At 30.2% G+C, this 12,533-nt stretch overlaps 1 pseudogene; it reads right to left on the bottom strand.

The window, feature by feature from the left end:
* Positions 1 to 8,819: 8,819 nt before the first annotated feature.
* LOC141249040 (uncharacterized) lies at positions 8,820 to 11,185 on the bottom strand (annotated as a pseudogene).
* Between the last annotated feature and the right edge of the window lie 1,348 nt (positions 11,186 to 12,533).

Here is a 12,533-nt window from a genome sequence, read left to right as displayed (position 1 = left end):
CTCCTTAATACACCTTGATTCATCTGAAACTTCATTAACATTATAACAGAGTTAGTGTTGTTACATAAATCTAAGAGAGATTTATTAAATTAAGAATCAATACTTTAATTACTAAAGTTGAGGTTAAGTCCTCCAAATGTCAACTTCCTATTGGTCCACCTCACCAATAAATCAATACTTTAATTACTAAAGCTGAGGTTAAGTCCTCCAAATGTCGACTTAATTGGTTCACCTCACCAATGAATTTAAAATAATAATTCAAATAACCTATTAAATAATTATCACATCATTATTAATTTAAAAAATTTAAATTATTATGCTTGAAGATTGAGGATATTCTGCTTCTCATTTAAAAAAATAGCACGCAATATAACTAGGACCTAAATAATAGGATGGAATTTCTAAAAAATTATGCATCTTATTTTTTTAATTAATAATCTCATCTACATGTACATTAAATTGTATAAAATCAGATCTTATAATTACATTCTAATTAAAATTAGATGCTTAACTGTTTATACATTCCTTGATGTTTGTACTCTTCATCTCCTTCATCAATTAGTGGTATTCCCTTTTAACATTCTTCTATGTTTACATTCATCGAAGTCCTCCTTAATTCCAACGAAGTCCTCCTTAATACACCTTGATTCATCTGAAATTTCATTAACATTATAACAGAGTTAGTGTTATTACATAAATCTAAGAGAGTTATATTAAATTAAGAATCAATACTTTAATTACTAAAGTTGAGGTTAAGTCCTCCAAATGTCAACTTCCTATTGTTTCACCTCACCAATAAATTTAAAATAATGATTCAAATAACCTATCAATCAATACTTAATTACTAAAGGTGAGGTCAAGTCCTCCAAATATCACCGTCCTATTGGTCCACATCACCAATGAATTTAAAACAATAATTGAAATAATCTATTAAATACTTGCCACATCATTATTAATTTAAAAGAACTTAAAAGATTATGTTTGAAGATTGAGGATGATTATGAATAATTTTTTTTATAATTATTAATTTTTTATTTTTAAATTTCGGTATTTTTAAATTGATGATGATTATGAACAAATATTTTTTCATAATCATTATTTTCTAGATTTATTAATAATTTAATTTATTATTTGATTCCTCCTTAGTATTTGATTCTTCCTTAGTATTTAATTATTTATTTGAAATTCGGAGCTACTTTTCGATTTAATCAAGCAACTACTTTCTTATTTACAATATTAATTAGATAATTTACATAAATAATTAAAATTCTTCTCAATATAATGAAAATACACATAAATATAATATTATTTTCTTTCTCATATAGTCTCTTTCCATATATCCATTCCTTCTCATTTGCATTCTTCTCACCTCTAGCAATAACAATAAAAATATTTTAATCACATACATTATTATATAATGTATTGATTCCTAAATTATATGTAGGTCAGAAATATAAATGAAACAATTTTCAAATTTAGTTTCAACATAAATAAAAATTATCTAAACATATAAAGATTTTTGTCACATAATAGGATTTAATTTTAGGTTTTCTATTGAAGCACCAAGATAATCTCTAACCTATCAACCAAAAAATAATTAACAATAAGAAACGAATCATGATAATATTATTTAAATTAATAATTTAAATGAACTCTGAGCTAGATCAGATATCTACTCTAACCACCTTAATAGGTCAATAATATCACTGATCTTTTGGAGGATTCTACAACAACGATCCTTCAAAAATAACCACCTTAATAAGGTTCAGATATGTAGTTAATAAACTATTTTGTTTAAAAACCCAACAAATCAGGTTATATTAGGTGTAGCTTCCATCTTATATCATATACAACTCTTCGCCAAGGTTTATGCAAGCATTAAATTAGTATTCATTCTATGCTTTTAGTTCATATTAGAATAACTCTTTTAGTTTCTTTAGTTGCATGTTATGGGAAAAAATATCCATTCTTCCAAAGACTCTACTTCATTGATGAAGAGGTAAGTATCATTTGTTATATTAACAATGTTATTTTTCTCCTGAAATAATATAACATTATAATTGTTTGATGATATAAAGAAACCAAATTCAAGTATGGGTCAACTATAATGGAAGACAAAATATACACCATAACAAATTTCGTGTTGGTAAGTTTTTTCAAATTGTACACTTCATTCGATCATTTGAATTACTGTATTAATAAGTAACGATATCGCAATTTTATCAATGGAGATACAATAGATACCAAAGTGAGGTTAGCTCTGCCATTTGTCAACCATTCATTGGTCCACATTAATAATATATTTTAAAAAATAATTATTAACTTCTAGCATTTGGTGCCACATCAACAAGTCATTTATTTATAAAATTATTTAGAATTAACTAAACAAAATCAGAATATAAAAATATTCAATTACAAGAATTGAGATCAGCTCTACCATTTATTAATCATTCATTGGTCCACGTAAAAAATATATTTTAAAAAATAGTTATTAACTTCTATCATTTGGTGATACATCAACAAGTCATTTATTTATGAAATTAATTAAAATTAACTAAAAAAATTATACCTTAAAAATATCAATTTCTAATTACTAAAGTTGAGGTTTACTCCACCATATGTCAACCATCCGTTGATCCATATCAACATTGTATCAAAATTATTTATTTTTTTCACCTATTAAGTGTATCCATGTCATCACAACTTTAACGTAAATTTGACAAAATTATACCGTGCATGGCACGGGTATTTTACTAGTTGATTAATGTTCTCGTAAGAATCCATCATATTACTCATTATAATTAACTTAATGCAGCGATTTAAAATATACATCTCTATATATCTATCATGAATAAGGATCCGGTGTAAAGTGCCCTTATGGTGTGAAGTGCGAACTTTCTCGGGTACAAATATAACACGCTAATGTTCACATATAACACACAATCGTTCAGTTCTAAGGGGATAAAAAAATCACCCAGGAAACGTAAAAATAAATAAAAATAAAGTTCACCATTAATTACAAAAATGTCACCGCGTGGATTCATTAAAAAAATCATCTTTTAACCTCAACCATCCATTTTCTAGTCTAATAACTTAACATTCTTTCACATTTCACACCATAAAGACATTTCACACCGGAACTCACCTCTATCTATAATTCTAATTTATAAGCTCTCAATTTGTCAAAGTTTAATTACTTAATTCTACACGCCAGTAATCATTGCATAATTTGGCGTAAGAAATAAATATATAATTTCTTCATATATGTTGTGGCTTTATTTGGGCTAATCGTAAGAAATTATACTCAAATTAATAATTCTATTACGTACAAGAATCAACTATGTGTGAAGACTTGCTAAAACAGAATAGATAGAGATATATGCTAGTAACTGATTCCTAGAATATCTCCTTGATAGCCTATTTATTCTAACAATTAGGTAAGTGTAAAGACTAATTCAAAACACACGTTCTAAATAGATAAATGACAAATTATTTTAGCTAATATATATTGCGAGTTGGGATCATATGAGTACACCTCTTATAATGAGTACATGAATAATAATCTAGAGCGTCGATTTACATTTATCCTATGGTTCACATCTCCCTCTGTTTTAATAGATTTAATTGAAAGACAAGGATAATTATATTTGTTCATCTATCCTCCATCTGCTCTCTCCAATGTGCGATTTCTTCTCCTCGTCCTTCTCATCGTCGGCGTCCATTGTTCCACATCCTCTCCACCTTGAACACTGCAACCCGACGATGTCTTCGCCATCACCTCTTCCCTCGACGGACCCCCCTTCTCAAATTCTATGTCGCTGCTTTACTCTCAGAGTCGTTGAGTAGAAGAAAAAAGAACAGGTTGTACCTAAGGTTTCGATTTTTGGGCTGATCTTGCCCATTCTTGCGGAAGCAACAAGATTAGGATGAACATTGAGTATGATATGGTCTTCTTCCTCTTTAATCCTTTCTGTCTATGGTGCAAATTGGTTCAGAACAAGTTGTACGTCGACCATGTCATAAGGCATAGATTGGTTTGAAGGCGTTTATTGTATATGAGTCTTATTTTCTGCCATAATTGCTTATTGAAATTTGCAGTTATTCGAAGCTCAAATTGAAAGCTCAGAAGTGCTCCTTTGTTTCTCCTTTGCGCTTCCTCTTTGGATTCTAATGAAAGTTTACAAAATTACAAAATTAGCAGCATTTCTATTTTCAGTTAATTTTGATTAGAATTGCAGTTAAGTTTGATTATGTGGTATTCGCAGATTATGAATTTTTTGTATATAGAAATCATGTTACTGTGCTCTGCTCTTCCTCTGTGGATCCTAATGAAAGTTTACAAAATTATCAACATTTGTATTTTCTCTCTATATTATGGTTGAGTACTGCTTGTAGGATTACTGTATTGAGACGAGCGTGGGAAGTTTATTGAAGTTTATCATTTTCTTACTTGTTCCTGGAGAGTGGAAAATACTTCTGCTTACAAGTGAATAAAAGACTGTTTTTTAAAACAGAATCTGCTTCTTTGATGGATTTGCTGCTCACAATCGATTATAAATTTTACGATTATGTTGAAGTGGATAGTTGCTATCAAATATATTATGGATTTAACAGCACATCAATGGATTGTACTTTGTTTTAATGCAGAGACTTGGATGCTCTGCAAGATGAACCCTGTATCTTTTCCACCTTATAATGCACTAAACGCGGGTTTCAGTCACCCATCTCCAGAAACTTGAAGAAAGCAAAGCCTCAAGGACATAATTGGGATTGCCACTGGTTGTATCATTAACCTACTTAAGGTACATTAAATCCTATTGAGTTACTTTATTATCACGATATGAAAATCTTAAGGTGCTCAACAGCTCATGAAATGAAGTTAAATATATGAATGGCAACCTCGCATCTTACCATATGTTGTGGACTGCAACGAGGGTGCAAAAAATCAAGATGCATCTTCACAAGATACTGGTGTTGAAGTGAACAACAAACTGTTAGTATTTCATGATTGCTGCTATATGTTAGCCTCCTTGTTAAACCATAGGGTATTGTGCATTTGTTTTTATATTTTTCTTGTACTAAGGTGGTGATGTTGTTCGGTTAGTTTGCTAATTCATTCTTATTGTTCATGGTTTTGTGATGAAAACTAGGATTTTCTATATTTTATTTTTAAAATGGAGAGTGCATTCACCTTCAACACCTTCTTTGTTCATGATTTATGAACCTTTAATAGAAATTTATGTACCGTTAATATTAATTTGTGAACCATATAAAGCTCAGTTCCATAACAAAATTATAAAAGAGTTGTAAAATGTCATGAATTTGTTAATAGGTGAGTGATTGTATAAAACAAAACTAATGAACTTAATATAGAAAATTCATGGACTTGAAAAAAATATCTTAAATATAAGAAAATCACGAGATAAATAAGACGTGAATCAAAAAGAAAACTCATGAGATTGAAGATACGTGAATCTCCAATGGAATTTTATAAAGAAATTCACGAACCGCAAATATAAATTTCCGAGCCTTTAATAGAAATTCATGTACCGCCAATATAAATTTATGAATTTAATAGGAATTTATGTACCGCCAATATAAATTTATGAACATTTGATAGAAATGTATGTACCGCCAATATAAATTTATGAACCATATAAATTTCTGAATTTTATTTAAAAAAATAATTACGAACCTTCAATCCAGATTTACGAACCTTTAATATAAATTTATGAACCATCAATACAAATTTATGAACCTTGGATTGAAATGAAAAAACTTTTAAATCCATATTATAAATTTATTACTGAAATTTATGAGCCTTTCAATACAAATTTATGAAATTTCAATACAAATTTATGAACCTTGAATGTAAATTTATGAACCATGGACTGAAATGAAAAAGCTTATGAATACGCATTATAAAATTTATTACAATAAATTTACAACCCTTCAATACAAATTTATGAACCTTCAATAAATTTATGAACCATCAATATAAATTTATGAACCATCAATACAAATTTATGAACCTTCAATATAAATTTATAATTTTATTAATTTTAGATTTATAATTTTTCATAATAAAATTTTAGATTTATAATTTTTTATCTAGATTAATAATTTTTCATAATAAAATTTTAGATTAATGAACCTCCAATATAAAAAATTGATGAACCAAAAATATAAAATATGAAATTCATGAACCTTCTATATGAATTGATGAACCTTAGAAATAAAATTCATGAACCTTTTATATAAATTGATGAACCAAAAATATAAAATATAAAATTGATGAAAATATAAATTGATGAACCTTCACTACAAATTCATGAACCTTCAACATAAATTGATGAACCTGCTATATAAATTGATGAACCTTCAGTATAAATCGAAGAACCTTCGGTATAAAAGAACCGTCAACACAAATTTATGAACCTTCAATATAAATTTATGAACCTTCAATACAAATTTCTGAACCTTCAATACAAATTTATGAACCATATAATTTTATGAACCATGGACTAAAATGAAAAAGCTTATGAATCTGCAGTATAAACTTTATTACAGAAAATTTACGAACCTTCAATCCAAATTTACAAACCTTCAATACAAATTTATGAACCTTCAATATAAATTTATGAACTTTCGATATAAATTTATGAACCGTGGACTGAAATAAAAAAGCTTATAATCCGCAGTATAAACTTTATTAAAGAGAATTTAAGAACCTTCAATACAAATTTATGAACCTTCAATATAAATTTATGAACCATGTACTGAAATGGAAAAGCTTATGAATCCGCAATGTAAACTTTATTACAGAAAATTTAAGAACCTTTAATACAAATTTATGAACCTTTCAATACAAATTTCTGAACCTTCAATACAAATTTATGAAATTTCAATATAAATTTATGATATTATTACAGAATTTTAGATTTATAATTTCATCTAGATTTATAATTTTCCATAATAGAATTTTAGATTAATGAATTTTATTAATGACAGTTTACGAACCTTCAATCTAAATTTATGAACCTTCAATACAAATTTATGAACCTTCAATATAAATTTATAAACCATGGACTGAAATGAAAAAACTTAGGAATCCTTATCATAAATTTATTAAAGAAAATTTATGAACCTATAGTATAAAATTCATGAACCCTCGATATAAAATTCATGCACCTATAATATAAAGTAATGAACCTTGAAAATTTCTCTTGAATTTGCTATAAAATATTCATAAATTAGATACATGTCGGCAAAGTAATGCGCCATTCTTTGGTTACCCTCTCCAGTGGGAGAAGAATGCTGTCTTATCTTCCTTAGCAGTTCATTTGCACCAGATCGGTAATTTGCTGCACCTGCTTGTGCACATTGAGTTAACAAAGAGCTCAAAGTAATGCGCCAAAGTAATGCGCCATTCTTTGGTTACCCTCTCCAGTGGGAGAAGAATGCTGTCTTATCTTCCTTAGCAGTTCATTTGCACCAGATCGGTAATTTGCTGCAACTGCTTGTGCACATTGAGTTAACAAAGAGCTCAAAACTAACACATCTTTTTACGACCCTTCAATACAAATTTATGAACCAAAGACTGAAATGAAAAAACCGATGAATCAAAAATATAAAATTCAAATTTATGAACCAAAATACAGATTTATGAACATTCAATCCAAAAATACAAACCTTCAACAAAAATTTATAATTTTTCATAATAGAATTTTAGATTTATATTTTTTCATCTAAATTTTAGATTAATGAACCTTCAAAATAAAAAACTGATGAACCAAAAATATAAAATATAATTTAACCTTCATAAATTAAACTTTTTTTATATTTAACCTTCATAAATTCAGGATAAACAGAATTTGTTTATTGTGTTAGCTCCATTGATTGTGTAAGGTTAGGCACAATCGTTGTCAATGGCATAACTTTTGATTCGATGATCCATTTAAGTATTATGAGTAGTCGTTTTGAAGGTCTCGGTCTGAAACACAATATGACTGTCTTTCGGGTATGCCTAGGACAAATTTCTTATAATCCACGAACATGTAGCGGGACTATACGCGTACCTTGCATTCAAACGAGCGTAACTATCTCACCAGTTGTCGGAACTGGGCGTATAATATACGAAAAGAAAGCTCTCTGAAAGAGCTATATATCCCCAGCTCTGCAGGGGCTGCCCGTTTCATTTTCTCGAAAATCGGACGTTTTCCACTCCAAATATCACTTTAAAGTCCGGACAACACATGAAAACATCGATTTTCAACTTTTTTTACCGGCTTTTCAAAGAAATTAGCAACAGAGCTATCCGTCGCTAAATGCTTCATTTAATAAAAACACAACGTTTAGTTTACCAGGAGATTTAGGCAATCCGTCACTAAATTTAAGAAATATGAAAAGGCGGGGGATATAAATTTTATGAACCTTCCGTATAAATCCATGAACCCTATATAGAATTTATGAATCTTCGCTATAGATTCATGAACCTTAATTATAAAGCAACAAAAATTCTTATAGACTTTAAAAATCTCATAATTTCTAAATAGGTGAGTGAATTTATAAGAGAAAACTCATGTTTTGACAATAAAAATAAACTGATGAACTAAAAGTATTAAATATAAAATTCATGAACCTTCTATATAAATTGATGAACCTTATATATAAAATTCATGAACCTTCTATATAAATTGATGAACCTTATATATAAAACTCATGAACCTTCTATATAAATTGATGAACCAAAAATATAAAATATAAAATATAAAATTCATGAACAAAACATAAATTGATGAACCTTCAGTATAAATTCATCAACCTTCAGTACAAATTGATGAACGTTTAGTATAAATTGATGGACTTTCTGTATAAAATATAAAATATAAATTTATGAGATATAAAATATAAAATATAAATTTATGAGATATAAAATATAAAATTCATGAACCTTCTATATAAATTGTTGAACCTTATATATAAATTTAATGAACCATTAATATAGGTTCATGTTACTTAAATATAAAACAATAAAAATTCTTATAGACTTTGAAAATATCATAATTTCTAAATAGGTGAGTGAACTTATAAGAGAAAACTCATGTTCTTACTATAAAATAAACGACGTGAAAAAAAAAGATATCATGTACATTCAAAAAAAAATTATGAGTTTGAAGAGACGTGAATGTTCAATGGAATTTTGTGAAGGAAATTCATGAACCGCCAATATAAAATCCATGAAACTTCTATACAATTTTATGAACCTTTCATACAATTTTATGAATCTTTCATACAATTTTATGTACCTTCTATATAATTTTATGAACTTGAAATAGAAAACTAATGACCCACAAAAAAATTCATAAGTTTCTGAATAGCCGAGTAAGTCAATAAGAAAAAAAACTCATAAGACCGAAAAAAATAATAGACATCTGAAAGAAAATTCATGATCAAAAATACGAAAACCTTCATTTACCATTATTCCTCCACCAGAATTTTTATTAATAAACAAACAACAAATTAAACAACTCAAAGTGAAGCTAAACTAGCCTTTGCAAGTTGTATATAAGCATCATTTTTTAAAGAATGAATTTAGATTTATATCTAGTTCCAAACACTTACATCAATGCCTACTGAAGTTTATTAGCTCAACCCTACTGAAGTTTATTAGCTCAACTAAGTACATGTTTTGATATACACTTTTTCCACATTGAGGGTTAAAAACTCAGAAAAGAATTGTCGTCATAACTGATTTCCGAGCTCGTTCCGTTGAATTCTTCGAAACCAACTGATTCTATTGTCTGCCTGCACTTTTAAGGTCTAACATTGAGGAGGTGGAAATATGTAATAAGCCTGAACCAAAGCAAGGAAAAACATCTTCTTGACTCTCTCAGCTTTGATGATGGTGCACCCTGTCAATCCATAACCTTATTTCAGACAATCTAATCTAAAATTCGTTCACCCAAATCAAACTAATGTTTTTTTACTTGCATAGATCAGTCTAGCTGCAATCCACAATCGCTTTGGTGAAGGAAATTGGATCAACAAGCGGCCAGCTCCATACACTGCAACAACAAAGAAATGAAGAATAAGGTTCAATGGACTCGGGTTCAAACCTTAGAGCAGAGAGATTGGACCCGATGAGAAGATCCATCCAAAACTCAAGTATTCAAAGCAATCTTCACGCATCTCATTTCTTGATTGGTCAAGTGAAGCACAAAATACTTTGTACAATGCATCAGCCAATGTGTTTATTGTAGATGCAACTGGCTGAAATTGAGAAAACTCACAAGTAAACTTGCAGATATTAATTTGAAAAAGGGGATTGGGAATCAAGAAGTTACCATTCGTAAGGTATAGAAGGTTTAGAGGTGCATATGCTCTCAATTCTTCACCTTTTCTCTTCCTGTATTGCACACCTTTGATGATTCCATTTTCTTCAAGAAGTAAAGTCACTGATCCTTGATCTATTCGCACCCTACAGAAAGTAAAAAATGGAAGTGATCACTCTATACTGCATAACAATTAAGGTAGACCACTACATATTACTTCATGAACAAATAGCATCTTCATAATAGCTACAGGACTCGGATAGCCATTGCTTCTACTATTAATCAGATTGTGAAGCATCATACCTGGGAAGAGATGCAACCTTTTCCCTCAACCTTTTTATAAAGAAGCCATTGTGAAAGCATCTACCTGAAACATCAACATCTCCATGGAATGTTTCCAGGGGATAAGAAAGTCTAGTACTCTTCCCATCCTTGAAATGAGAATATCCAAACACTTTCTAAGCATCAATTTTCTCCAAACAGTCTATCAATCAGAAGAACAAAAGACTCAATTGCAAGACAATGGTATACAGCTAAAACTAGCATGAAGCAGACTTCTTAATCAACCTTCAAGTCCCAACTCAATCAATTTGAGGTATCCTCCTGGTTGAAGAAGCTCACCAACTATCCTATTTGGCTCTTTCAAAGACATGGATACGTCGTTCATCCTATAGATGAAACATCGGATATCATTGTCATTAGAGACCTAACTGAAATCCAATTTGGAGTAAATCAATCATTCAATCAAACCGAAAAAAATTCGAACTACTAACCTTAGACAACGTGTAAGCAAGAGCGGAACCGGCAACGCCAGCGCCAACGATGATAATATCAGCGTCGCCGCGCGGCATTGGATCTGCATTCTCCTGTGAATCACAATGGAGGAAGGAGGTGGAGATCAATCGAATCACAATGGAGGAAAGACCTAGAGAATCATAATGGAGGAAGGAGGTGGAGATCGATCGAATGAGGAGGAAATTGGCGGAGATCGATCGAGTTCCCATGGATTGAAGATGAATGCGAAGATCAAGCGAATCACCATTGATTGAGTTACTATTGCACTCACCGGAAGAAGAAACCGGGAAGAAGACCGGTGGATCTCCTCCCTCCTAGATCTGAGCAGGGGAATGGGATCGTAATCGCGGCCGTATGGAATGAGGGACTAGGTTATGGCTCCTTCTAAAACAAGGACAGTAAAGTCTTTTCGTCGTAATTTTAAGTGTGATTTTAAAAATGTCGCCGTGTATGTATATAAACGTAGGATACTCTATGTTTTTGTGTTATTTCCTTGTTTTTGTCTAATTTTCTGAACCGTCGATCGTTCCGATCCGACGGTTCATAGATATACTCACCTACTCATTATAAGAGTCTATATATTGCTATCATTAATCATACTTAGACTAGTATATTTTATAAATATTCTCCGCCTGGATCTCGTCCTCCTCTTTATCCTCCGTCTCATATTTCCTTTGTATATCATATGCTCCATATTCTTGGTTTGCTAAACATAGGTCTACACCTGATACAAATTTGACATGTGAATCGTATGTCGCAAGCTTTAGTGCTTTTATGTATGTGTTCAAGAGTTAAACTTGATAAGGTTGCAACGGTTGGATATATTATAAATACGTGTGCATAATATTATCTTCAAAATATTCTTAATTAGTCGGATGATCTTTCCTATATAGTTGACTCTATACATGCTTTATTCTCTATTTACATCTCCTATAATTGTGGATTACATGGAAGAATCGTCAAATCATACTATACACCTTCAGAGTAAAGTATTTCTCCCAAAAGGGCTATCACACGCATAGTTTAAATCTGATGTGTTTATACCATGTGCGCATTCCATATAGTAACTCATCTATTGATCTATGCAATCATATATACATGAATCTTACGTTGCACATGTCGTTTAACTGTGCTTAAGGTGAAATTTGATCTTCCTCCAAAATCTCATCTATTCATTATTCGATTTACACCTCATAAAATTAATAGCTTAAAATGACAAATCGCGTTAGTCCAACCATACTTGCATATTACTTCGTGTCGAAACCACTAATCTTATTTTCTAGAACATGTTTTGGTAATGCGGAATCAGTTCCTCACCTCCCTCAAAACGCATGCCTCTTTACAATGCAAATAATATGGCGACGCGAGGCAGGTACATTGTTCATCCTAACGATCCCTCTTAAG

This window comes from Phyllobates terribilis, unplaced genomic scaffold (assembly GCF_046119375.1).
Source record: "Phyllobates terribilis strain yellow unplaced genomic scaffold, ASM4611937v1 Scaffold_4238__1_contigs__length_63271, whole genome shotgun sequence".
In the NCBI taxonomy this organism is placed as follows: domain Eukaryota; kingdom Metazoa; phylum Chordata; class Amphibia; order Anura; family Dendrobatidae; genus Phyllobates; species Phyllobates terribilis.
Note: the sequence above shows the minus strand (reverse complement) of the source record. Positions and strands in the feature narration are given on the sequence as shown.